This window comes from Mandrillus leucophaeus, unplaced genomic scaffold (assembly GCF_000951045.1).
Source record: "Mandrillus leucophaeus isolate KB7577 unplaced genomic scaffold, Mleu.le_1.0 Scaffold640, whole genome shotgun sequence".
In the NCBI taxonomy this organism is placed as follows: domain Eukaryota; kingdom Metazoa; phylum Chordata; class Mammalia; order Primates; family Cercopithecidae; genus Mandrillus; species Mandrillus leucophaeus.
In genome coordinates this window covers 947,111-960,390 of record NW_012106920.1, presented here as the reverse complement: position 1 = coordinate 960,390, position 13,280 = coordinate 947,111, and positions in this window count along the sequence as shown.

Here is a 13,280-nt window from a genome sequence, read left to right as displayed (position 1 = left end):
CAAGCTAGTATCACAAACAAATATATTATTTGTCTTCCAACTGCACATGACTCTCGTGGTAATACCTTCACTCTGAAAATATAAATACATTGCTAAATAATTCTTTTTCTATGATACTAGCAAAAGTGAATCTATTTTTGCATAAGGTCTTCCAACTACTATACATATTCATCTATTTGTTCAGGAAAAAAGCATGCAGTATCTACTATATGCCAAATTATTTTTAGCCACTGAAGCTATGTTTATATATGAACTAGATATTAATCTAATATCACAATAATGTTCTTACCATTTAAGATTATGTATTCTAGTGGGAAAAGACAACAAAATATCTGAACAAACATATCAACATTCTAACTTCAGAGAGTAAATAAGTGCTCTTAAGAAACTTAATGATATAATAGAGTGACTTGATGAGTAGAATACCATCTAATGAGTGACTGGAGAAAGCCTCTCTGAACATATTGCATGTGAGCCAAAGGATAAAATGTCCTGTGAAAGCCCAAATTTACTCATTGACTAACTCATTGGTATCGTGCAGTTTATAAAAAGGTGCTTACATTTTTCTTCAATTAGCAAACTTTATATCACAGAAGTAAAAACATATTTTGAAATGGTCCTTAACACTGTGGAAGAACTGACTGCAAAAGTACAGAAAGGAAGGCAGAGAATCTAATTCAGTGACTTTTACCCTAATACGTGCAACTTAAATCAAGGAGATGGCAGTGGAGATGGAGGGAAGATGGGCTTGAGTTATACTTTGAGAGAACTGAAAGACTTGTGTTTACACAAGACATAGCAGTTTAGTGAAAAGGAAAAAAAAAAAAGAACGAAAATCCCTTGAGTTTTTTCTTCAGCATTTGTGTTGATGGTGGAGCCATTTACTAAGATCAGAAAAATATGGGAAGATGCATTTCTGAGGGATGGGCAATCAATAATTTACTATGATGCATGCCAATATAAAAAACAATTGGAGATATTCAGTAAGTAGCTAGAAAAAACTATTTTGAAACACATGGCAGATGGCCTTATTAAATAGATATTTTGAAGACACATGCATATTGCTTATTCTAAAATCACTAGTTGTATGCAAATGGGTTTAGATATGTATTCTGGGGCACCCTGACAGTAAGCTTTAGTTAGGAGATCGAGGATCCAGCAAAGAGAATTCATACGTGGTCACTGAATAAAATAAAAACGAGAAATAAGACACAATGCTGTCATGTCTACATGTCATATCAAGAAAGAAATATGTTTCACGAGAGGAAATGCTAAATGAGGCAAGTGATGCTAAGATTAAGGAATATACCAAAAGAAAAACACAGAATTTGGTATAATGGCCCTGATAGGATTAGTTTCATTGGAATGCTTGACAGGAAAGTAACTTGAGGATAAATTAATATCACAAAAAGTCAAGGAAATGGCAATGAAGTTTCATTGGTCCTTCAAAATACATAATTTGAAAGAAAATCCTATCATCTGTGACAACATGGATAAATCTGGAGGACATTATGTTAAGTGAAATAAGCCAGGCACACAAAGAAAAATGCAGACTGATCTCACTTATATGTACAATTCTGAAAAGTTGAATTCATACAAGAAAGAAGAATGGTGGCTACTAAGGGTTAAGAGTGGGGTGGAGTTGGGGAAACATTGGTAAAAGAATACAAAATTTCACTTAGGAGGAGTAAATTCAATGATCTATTATACAACATGTTGACTAAAATTAGTAACAATGTACTATATTGTTGGAATTGCTAAGAGTATATTTTATGTTCTTACCACAAAAAAATGATAAGTATGTGAGATAATGCATACGTTAAATAGCTTGGTTTAGCCATTCCACAATGTGTATATGTTTAAAACAACCAGTACATGATAAATACATACAATTTTTTAAAATTAAAAGTAAAGGTAAAAATATATAACTTAAGGAAATTTATTTTGGTAAATGGAGATGTTATGGTCATAATTTATTAGCACAGAAATTATTAATGATTCCGCAGTAAAAATGAAATAATTGTAGGAGCAAAGTTCTTAAGTGAGTTAGGTCATATTTGAACTAAAACATGAACGTAGGTTTGGAGTGGTAGGTTTAACTTATTTTAGAAGAAGAAAGATTTATTCACTGTAATATAAACAAGAAAGATTACATAACTAAAAAAAAAAGAAGTTTTGTAGATTTGGCGTTATGTAGTACAAAGAATTTCTGCCTGATTGCTTCCATTTCATTAAGACTTAATATATGTAAAGCTCTTAGAATAGTGTCTGGCCCTGAGAAGGTGTAACATAATTGTTAGTTATTAATATTTCTCAATGAAGTATGAAGCAAAGTCATCAGCTGAAAATAACGTGTGGGTGGAAAAGTGTGAGAAAAAAATAAAGTAATCATAGTTTGGAAACAGTATTTTTTTACTTCTGGAGGTTTTCATTTTTTTTTTTTTTTCTTGTAAAGAATGTTATTTTGTGAGACTCCATTGGTCCTTCTCTGATCCTATACTCATTCTGCCCTTGAGAGGCACAGAATCATAGCTTACTGGCAAATTTTGAAGTAAATCATTGGGTGTGTATAGCTTAGTTATACTGGAGTTTCTTTTTGGCAGTAACCTCTTTGAATTTAGCAGGCAATCTCCTAACATAACTAGACTAAGTTAACGTCACTGGGCTAAGCTGTTTTAAACTTGAGATCTGCCCTGGTCCATTACTACTGTGCTAATATATCTATATCTGCCATACACCGGAATTTATTATGAGTAGCGTTTGGTTTGTAAATATTAAGCTATGTCCTCCAACTTAGATTTCATCATGCACAAAGATGATGGGTTAGCTTTCATCTATTATTCCTTTGTCTTGTTGGTCACTTAGTTTAGAACAGAATCAAGGGACAAAGGAAATATTTAAGTATTCTCCTTAGAGACTACTATTATCCTCCTAAAGATTACTGGTTATGTAGTCTTGGGCAAGTTAATTAATATATCTTTAAATCAATTTCCACATCAATTAAATATGGATAATAAGAGAACTGATTTCATGAGGTGGTTTGGGGGCACTTATAATAATGATTAAAAGTCTGCTTTCAAGTTGTATATGCTTTATAAATGTGAACTGTCTTTTGGAATGTAAATCAAAAATAAGAATAGCAGCTAACTGAGTGAAACCAAGGACCAAGGGCAGAAAAATAATAACATAGGATACAGGTCAAGGAAGAAGAAAAGTACATTATATATACTTAGAGAATCTCAATTAGTTCATTGACATTTTTAGGCTCAATTGGGAAGTATTTCCTCAAGTGGCACATAAAAATTTAAAAGCTGTTCTCTACTTCATTTCCCAAGTTGTTTATTGGGATGATGACAAGTTAAATGTGAAAATACTATAAATACTTAGATTTTCAATCAAAGTTGGCAAGTTAACACCATGAAAATGACAAGATGATGTGCTAGTGTCCAAGTTGGATTCTATTGTGTTATTTGTTAAGCTTAGTGTTAAATGTTCATCAATGCAAACATTCACTCAAATTTGTGGAAGTATTTGACTTGTTTGCTAAGGGAGAAAGATTTAATTATGCCAATGCCTGTCACAATGTTTGAATGGTAAGAGAGTCATCAGAAGCACATTAAGTGCATTTGTTTTGGTTTTAAAATTTTTATCCTTACCTCCTCTCCCCTTGATAAAAAACAAAAGTAGACATGAGAGAAGATGGTATTTCAAGTAGGGGGAAAATTTATACAAAATAATGAAGATAAAGGTAGTGTAAATTATTTAAAATATAGAATTGAACATATGGGGCAGTGTCAACAGGTCAAATGAGGGTTAGTCCACAAAAGGAGTATAAATTTTATTCTTAAGGTGATGGAGGAAACAAAGTAAGATGTTTAAATAGAGAGTGGTTGAAAGGTTTGTATTTCAGAAAGATGTTTAGTTTATTCTTTATTTTTGCCAGAATAGAATGAAAGCCCACGAGACTAAAGTAAAGGCAGGGGCGCCCATAAGAGGTTATTAGCATAAGTCAGATGAGGCTGAAATGGAGCCTCATTGTATTAAGTTGTCTTATTCTTCAATCTAGGAAAATAACACCTTCCTACTCATTGCCATGTGACTGGAAGTGATTCCCTGTAAGCAAAGTATGCTTCCCTAGGTGGCTTACTGGGTTGGCCCTATTACTTGCTTGGACCTGTGACATGTGAACGGCGTAACAGTGTGTCACTTTTGTGAACCCTTTAAGTGTCATTAGATATATCCTCCTTTCACCTACTCATTTCCTTCAGTAACTAAAACAGCATGTCCTAAAGAAAGATTGATTCTTCCCTAAGTATCAAATATGAAAACATCTACAACAAAGATGCAGGCATCCACTAGCAGCTGCAGACATCTAACATGAGAGAAAAAGAAATGCTTGCTGTTGGAGGCCACTGAGATTTTTGATTACTTGTTACCTCCATAGTATATTGAGAAAATACACTTAAAGTTGCAGCAGTAGGGGTGAAGAAAACCTGGATTAAAAGGAATATAAGCAGATGATTGAAAGGAATAAATAAGAAAAATGAAAGATGATTCTCAGTCATCCGTGTGAGTAACTAACCTCTATTAAAGTGCAGGCACTGTACTTATTTTATTCTCAAAACATTGTTGTAGTATAAATATTGTATTTACCCTACTTACAGGTAAAATAATTTACACTCAGAGAGTATGTCATAGGTCAAACAAGTAGTTAGCAAGAAAAAAAGGAAGGCAATATGATACTCCATTATTAATGATAGAGGAGGAAGTAGTTTGTGAATAATAATAAATAGTAGATAACATTAAATGAGATTTTCTCAGTTTCTGTAGCTGGATCCTCACTTTAAGCATACTCAATTGATTCATGCTGATACGGTTTGGTTCCGTGTCCCTACTCAGATCTCATCTCGAATTGTAATCTCCACGTGTCAAAGGAGGAACCTGTAATCCCCACATGTTGAGCAAGGGAGGTGATTGGTTCATAGAGGTGATTTCCCCCACGCTGTTCTCTTGAAAGTGAGTTCTCACAAGATCCAGTGGTTTTACAAGGGGCTCTTCCCCCTTCGCTGTCTTCTCTCTCTCCTGCCACCATATGAGGAAGGTCTTTGCTTTCCCTTTCTGCCGTGATTTGTTTCCTGAGGCCGCATCAGCCATGCAGAACTGTGAGGAACTTAAACCTCTTTCCTTTATAAATTACTCAGTCTTAGCTTTGTATTTATAGAATTGTGAAAACGAACTAATTACACATGCCTTTGGTACATCCAAAGATTTACTCAAACTATAGCCACTGCTACAACCAATAGCCCAATATTTAAAGTTGCTGTTTCTCCTTCTACATATCTTGGATCAAATTTCTTTTTCTTGGTTTAATTCTGTTTCCACTAATTGTTTAGAATATGGTTACTAGCAATTTAGAGATAATGATCACAGAGGAAGATAACTAAAACTTGTTGAAGATAATTTTATTGGCTCTATTTAGACCTGATGTCCATCTCCTGAACTAATTACTGCAGACTGAGGAATAACTGATAAGACCTGCACAGCTAGGGGATGTGCAAAATAATGAGATAGAGCATCCCTTGAGAACTAGTTAAAGTTATGAAAGGTTACTATGGAAAGCAAGAAGGAACTAGGAAAGATAAAGTACAAAAGGTGTCACTATAGACAATTGTTGCTTGCAAATTATCATGAACCTTATGTGGTATATCCACTGACAGATACATTGTTGGGGCTCAGAAGAGAGCCCTGGATTCAAGCTATAGGTTTTTAAATTACGGGCAGATAGATGGCAATTAAAGACTTAAGTCTTTCTGTACTATATTTTATCATTTTTTTCAGTGAATTTTAGACTTCTTTGATTTTCCAACTTATATTTCTGTAGCCATTATAATTTAAAAATTAATTTGAAGAAATAATCAGTAATTAAGAAATGATACTGATTTCAATTCCTTTGGATATGTACTAACAGTGGCATTTCTGGATCATATGGTAATTATCTTATTATTTTGTTGTGGACCCTCCATCAAAGAATGTGTGTGCGTGTGTCGTGTGTGTGTACCCACATTAAAGAATATGTCTAACTATTACACATTTAAAGTATTTTCCTTATTATTTTCATGGCACTGTGATTTTTAAAGTATCAGACCATGTCTTGGCAATGAAACAGAAGAAAAGCATCATCCTGTACTGTGATCTGAAGAAAAAATGAAATAATTTCAAGAAATCATGTTTAAATTGAATGTATCTGGATCTTTGCTCAAATGCTGTTTAAGCTATTGTGAAGAAAAAAAGAAACTAAGAATAACCACCCACCTTTTATGAAATTGTTTAATTCTGTTTCCACTAATTGTTTAGAATATGGTTACTAGCAATTTAGAGATAATGATCACAGAGGAAGATAACTAAAACTTGTTGAAGATAATTTTATTGGCTCTATTTAGACCTGATGTCCATCTCCTGAACTAATTACTTAAATAGAGAGTGGTTGAAAGGTTTGTATTTCAGAAAGATGTTTAGTTTATTCTTTATTTTTGCCAGAATAGAATGAAAGCCCACGAGACTAAAGTAAAGGCAGGGGCGCCCATAAGAGGTTATTAGCATAAGTCAGATGAGGCTGAAATGGAGCCTCATTGTATTAAGTTGTCTTATTCTTCAATCTAGGAAAATAACACCTTCCTACTCATTGCCATGTGACTGGAAGTGATTCCCTGTAAGCAAAGTATGCTTCCCTAGGTGGCTTACTGGGTTGGCCCTATTACTTGCTTGGACCTGTGACATGTGAACGGCGTAACAGTGTGTCACTTTTGTGAACCCTTTAAGTGTCATTAGATATATCCTCCTTTCACCTACTCATTTCCTTCAGTAACTAAAACAGCATGTCCTAAAGAAAGATTGATTCTTCCCTAAGTATCAAATATGAAAACATCTACAACAAAGATGCAGGCATCCACTAGCAGCTGCAGACATCTAACATGAGAGAAAAAGAAATGCTTGCTGTTGGAGGCCACTGAGATTTTTGATTACTTGTTACCTCCATAGTATATTGAGAAAATACACTTAAAGTTGCAGCAGTAGGGGTGAAGAAAACCTGGATTAAAAGGAATATAAGCAGATGATTGAAAGGAATAAATAAGAAAAATGAAAGATGATTCTCAGTCATCCATGTGAGTAACTAACCTCTATTAAAGTGCAGGCACTGTACTTATTTTATTCTCAAAACATTGTTGTAGTATAAATATTATATTTACCCTACTTACAGGTAAAATAATTTACACTCAGAGAGTATGTCATAGGTCAAACAAGTAGTTAGCAAGAAAAAAAGGAAGGCAATATGATACTCCATTATTAATGATAGAGGAGGAAGTAGTTTGTGAATAATAATAAATAGTAGATAACATTAAATGAGATTTTCTCAGTTTCTGTAGCTGGATCCTCACTTTAAGCATACTCAATTGATTCATGCTGATACGGTTTGGTTCCGTGTCCCTACTCAGATCTCATCTCGAATTGTAATCTCCACGTGTCAAAGGAGGAACCTGTAATCCCCACATGTTGAGCAAGGGAGGTGATTGGTTCATAGAGGTGATTTCCCCCACGCTGTTCTCTTGAAAGTGAGTTCTCACAAGATCCAGTGGTTTTACAAGGGGCTCTTCCCCCTTCGCTGTCTTCTCTCTCTCCTGCCACCATATGAGGAAGGTCTTTGCTTTCCCTTTCTGCCGTGATTTGTTTCCTGAGGCCGCATCAGCCATGCAGAACTGTGAGGAACTTAAACCTCTTTCCTTTATAAATTACTCAGTCTTAGCTTTGTATTTATAGAATTGTGAAAACGAACTAATTACACATGCCTTTGGTACATCCAAAGATTTACTCAAACTATAGCCACTGCTACAACCAATAGCCCAATATTTAAAGTTGCTGTTTCTCCTTCTACATATCTTGGATCAAATTTCTTTTTCTTGGTTTAATTCTGTTTCCACTAATTGTTTAGAATATGGTTACTAGCAATTTAGAGATAATGATCACAGAGGAAGATAACTAAAACTTGTTGAAGATAATTTTATTGGCTCTATTTAGACCTGATGTCCATCTCCTGAACTAATTACTGCAGACTGAGGAATAACTGATAAGACCTGCACAGCTAGGGGATGTGCAAAATAATGAGATAGAGCATCCCTTGAGAACTAGTTAAAGTTATGAAAGGTTACTATGGAAAGCAAGAAGGAACTAGGAAAGATAAAGTACAAAAGGTGTCACTATAGACAATTGTTGCTTGCAAATTATCATGAACCTTATGTGGTATATTCACTGACAGATACATTGTTGGGGCTCAGAAGAGAGCCCTGGATTCAAGCTATAGGTTTTTAAATTACGGGCAGATAGATGGCAATTAAAGACTTAAGTCTTTCTGTACTATATTTTATCATTTTTTTCAGTGAATTTTAGACTTCTTTGATTTTCCAACTTATATTTCTGTAGCCATTATAATTTAAAAATTAATTTGAAGAAATAATCAGTAATTAAGAAATGATACTGATTTCAATTCCTTTGGATATGTACTAACAGTGGCATTTCTGGATCATATGGTAATTATCTTATTATTTTGTTGTGGACCCTCCATCAAAGAATGTGTGTGCGTGTGTCGTGTGTGTGTACCCACATTAAAGAATATGTCTAACTATTACACATTTAAAGTATTTTCCTTATTATTTTCATGGCACTGTGATTTTTAAAGTATCAGACCATGTTTTGGCAATGAAACAGAAGAAAAGCATCATCCTGTACTGTGATCTGAAGAAAAAATGAAATAATTTCAAGAAATCATGTTTAAATTGAATGTATCTGGATCTTTGCTCAAATGCTGTTTAAGCTATTGTGAAGAAAAAAAGAAACTAAGAATAACCACCCACCTTTTATGAAATTCAGATCCTTAGTATGCATTTAAAAAAATAGAAAAACTGAAGTTTTACACTCAAACTACTTGACAAGTGCTTTTACTGTTAGGTCTAGTACAATAAATGTTTGTTTCCTTTGAACCTAAATGACAAGGAGTGCCTTAGTACAATAACTGTATGCTGTTTTAAAGCAAAGTTATATGGTCTTGAAACATTTATACATCATTAGAATTAGCACAAGTAAAGTTTGTTATACCAGGTTGGCAGAAAAAAAAAAGGATTTAGTACTGTAAATATACTAAACAATATAAGTGTTCTAGAAAAGGCACATTTTAATAAACAGAATGTATTAGGTTCTGCGCAAAAGTAATTGCGGTTTTTGCCATGAAAGTAATGGCCAAAACGGTAATTGCTTGTGCACCAACCAAAATAGTGTCTGTATACCAAATAGTATCTGTCAAGTTAGCAATTATTCTAAACCTTCTGAATGAAAAAACAAAAATTCATTTTCCAAGAACCTTGTGAACAAAGAACATAAATAGTAACTCAAAGTTGATAGAAGAATTTGTTCCAAAAGCTCTTTCAACATGAAACTTCCCTTGGAGTTTTGCAGAGCATACATGTGCAATGCCATGGTTTCTCTACTTATGATAAATAATCTCTTAATTCCTGCCAAGTCTCATTAATGTGCTTATACATCTAGCTTTCTTTCTTTACATATGCACTTTTATTTCTGTTTACATTTCCTTTTAATTGTCTCCTTTAGCCATTCTTTCTAGGACCATCAATTTTAAATAACTAATATAAAAGAAATGATAAAAACATTAACAAGAATAAATTGATTCATTTATTGACTTAAAGTACATAGCCATTATCCATGGACTATTAGGTAACAATTATTATACACATTTGCAAAATTAATTATTTTCACAGAGTAACATCTTTCTTAATATTTTATCTGATAATTTGGTGAAATATACATTATCCTCACAATAATTATTTCTTGTTATTGTAGCATTTGCCTTTTAGTTTTTGTTGTTATTAAAGATTCAAGAGGAGACTGAGGAAAACTTGAAATAGTCATATTATTCACTAATATGAAACTTTAAAGAAAATAACTGCATTATAAAACATGGTAGCAGAGTGTTGAATTAGAAAAAAAACAAAACAAACAAACAAAAAAACAGGTTTTGTGATATGACAGCCCACACTGGAGAAGGGTAAGCATTTTAGAAAGATTTTTTTTTTCCATACTGAGATATAAACAGGCTAACAAATGTTGAATATATAACATAAATATTTTAAGTATTTTAATTTTATTTTTCAAACAAATGTAATTCATGAATATCAGTCCCCATCAATTATTCCAGCTAGAGGAAGATGAGGGTTTTAAAAAAAAATTATTCTTTGCTTTCTAGATCTTCTTTATTATTTTCTAGTGTCTTATATGCTATAGTGTTTTGAACAGGATGCATAATATTGAGACCAATAGAAACTACTTATCTGGAAATATCACTAGCATTGCTTTTCTTCTTTTTCTTTTTCCTTTTTTTTTTTTTTTGTTTCTGAGAAAGGGTCTCTCTCTGGTGACCCTGGAGTGCAGGCGTACAGTGATATGATCCTAGTAGTTCAGTCTCAGCCTCCTGAGTAGCTAGGACTACATGTGTGCACCACCACACCTAGATAATATGTATTTTTTTTGTAGAGGCAGGATCTTGCTATGTTGCCCAGGCTGGTCTCAAACTCCTGTCCTTAAGCGATCCTTCCATCTCAGTCTTTCTAAGGACTGAGATTTAAGGCAAGAGCCACTGTGCCTGGCTGATAATTACTTCTTAATAATTAAAACTCAAATTAAAACAGAATAACATTATTGAGAAGGTAATGAAAATATTATGAAACATCTACTTTTGGTTACACTATAAACCAATTATATTCTACTATGCCCCAATAAATAGCTATAGGAAATAATACAAAAGATTATAAACTGTTTAGGAAACAATAGCTATTAGTTGAATATGTTACAGCCTAATGGGCCTATAAGAAAATATACCTATGCATATGCTGTATTGGACATTAATCTACTTTAATAGTTCCCTCTTCAAACAAAGTTTATGTAGGGAGAAAGTCCAGATAAAGTTAGTTAAGTCCAGTTGTTAGATTTAGATATAACTAGGCCTGACTGCTAAATTGGTACATTGCTCCAAGAAAATTGATATGACTAGTAAATGACTCACTTCAGGAAATAAGAATCTAGGCCCTAGGAGTAAATCAGTAATTTAGCAACAAAGATTCTGAGAGAAATGAGTATGTAAACAAAACTTCAAATAAATAATCAAAGCAAAACAAAACTATAAACTCTTAGCCACAAAGTACATAATGTTGGTACTGCCTAAGGAAAAAAAAGAGACACATTCCCTCTTATGTCACTGAAAATTAGCATTCAATACGGCCACTACAATGCAATTGCTGTCAATGGACACTAAAGTAACAGTAGAGACCAGGGGAAGACTTAATTGTCCATTAAGAGACAACAGTGGAGTTTCTATTCTGGATGGAGGAGTGTATTGTCAGGGGAACAAAAGAGAAAGGGAAGAGTAGCGTATGAAAGGGAGAAGAAATGATAGGGAGGGGAAAATAGAGAGACAGAGAGAGAGTGAGAGAGAGAGAGAGAGAGAGAGAGAGGAAGAGGTAGAGAATAGTCTAGAAAGCAATAACGATGTTTAACAAACGACTGTTGTACCTGCCAAGAGGAACCACACCTGTGGTAAGAGCCGCAATAACAGATAATAGAGAAGCAGATAACCTCAATGAGTTAGACAGGAGAATAGCAGAAATACCTAGTAAAAAAGACATTTATTTTTTCTTTTCTTTTCGGTGTGCACAAGTTCACCTGGGCATTCCTAATTTTTTTTTTTTTTTCTTTATGGCTGGGGTAGAGTTGTGGTGAACTTAGTAGAAATTACAGATTTTGTATCAGCATGTTTTGGCTGCAGTGAATTTGAGTGATTAAAGTTACTCATATTCAAATTGTACACATAGGTGCAAAGCAGGTTCAGTGTGAGCTGCTTACCAACTTGTCTGAGTTCAGAGAAACAGAACACCTACATATAAGTTATAGGAAACAGATTCATTACTTACAGATGGGCATCAAGGGATACAAGAAGCCTAGGATTTGTGAACAGTTGGTCTCCATGGCTCAGAAAAGCCACCCAGGAGAGGAATGGAGCCCCACAGCAGCTAAGGGACCCTGGAAAGCAGCTGCTCTGGGTTTTGTAACCTGGGAAATTTTCCTACTAGGCTAAAGCATTGAAGGACATCCTGTTCCTAGGAGGAACTAGAATAGTTCCAGCCAGTCTCTCCTTGTCTCAGGATGTTTCATTCCCACCACAATCTATGGTTATTCTTGAGAACTACAAAACAAGAAAGAGGAAAAAACTGGGTTGGTCTAAGGCCACACAGAGAATTTTCCCATGACAGGAAATAAGGTTCTGAGAAGCATGAATTATACTTACTCCTGACGAAAAATAATACTCATTCTCTATCATTGAATATGGAATGGGAGATTTGTGGAATATGAGAATTGGCATAAACTAAGATTATTTATAAAAACTCCAAAATGATTGTCTTACAAAGGACCTAAGTGATTGTGGTAATAGTTTGTCTATAGGCAGTTGTCAGCAAAGACCCCAAATAGCATTTTCTTTAATAGTATGCTGAACAGAAAACATTTATAAAATTTATGGTCACAATAGTTTCTTGTATTATTCTGGTTCTATATTTATATATTACCCAGAAAAGCTCGTTTACAGAGACAGTCATATTTTTGGCATAGAAAGTATGTATAAGAGTTTCATAAGATACTTTGAAATGGCTCCAAGTTGTTTCTGGCAAAAAAAAAAAAAAGCATCCCAAATTATAAATTATTCTCTCATGCATTTTGAGTTAAAATTACCAAAAAATGTAAAAATAATATATGGTGAGTAAAATGACTTGCTTTCACAACTAAGAGAAAATGCTATGCTTCATTCTAAATCCATACATAAAATTATAAGATACTTGCAAGCAATACGCATATTTTTTTCATCTTTGTGTTGCTCACAATGCCTAGCATGGTAACTTACTTGAATTAGAGGGTCCTTAAATGTGAGTCAGTTTTTTTTGCTGTCACTGATTTATGTCTTTCTCTCTTTCCATATGTATACATATATATACACATATATGAACATAAGACACCATCAGAGACTTATATATATCTATGCAGAGAGAAAGACATATATATCCACACATATTCACATACATATATATGTGTGTATATATATCACCACATATATATGTATGTGTGTGTATATATCTCCACACATATATGTATATGACATATATTACATTTAT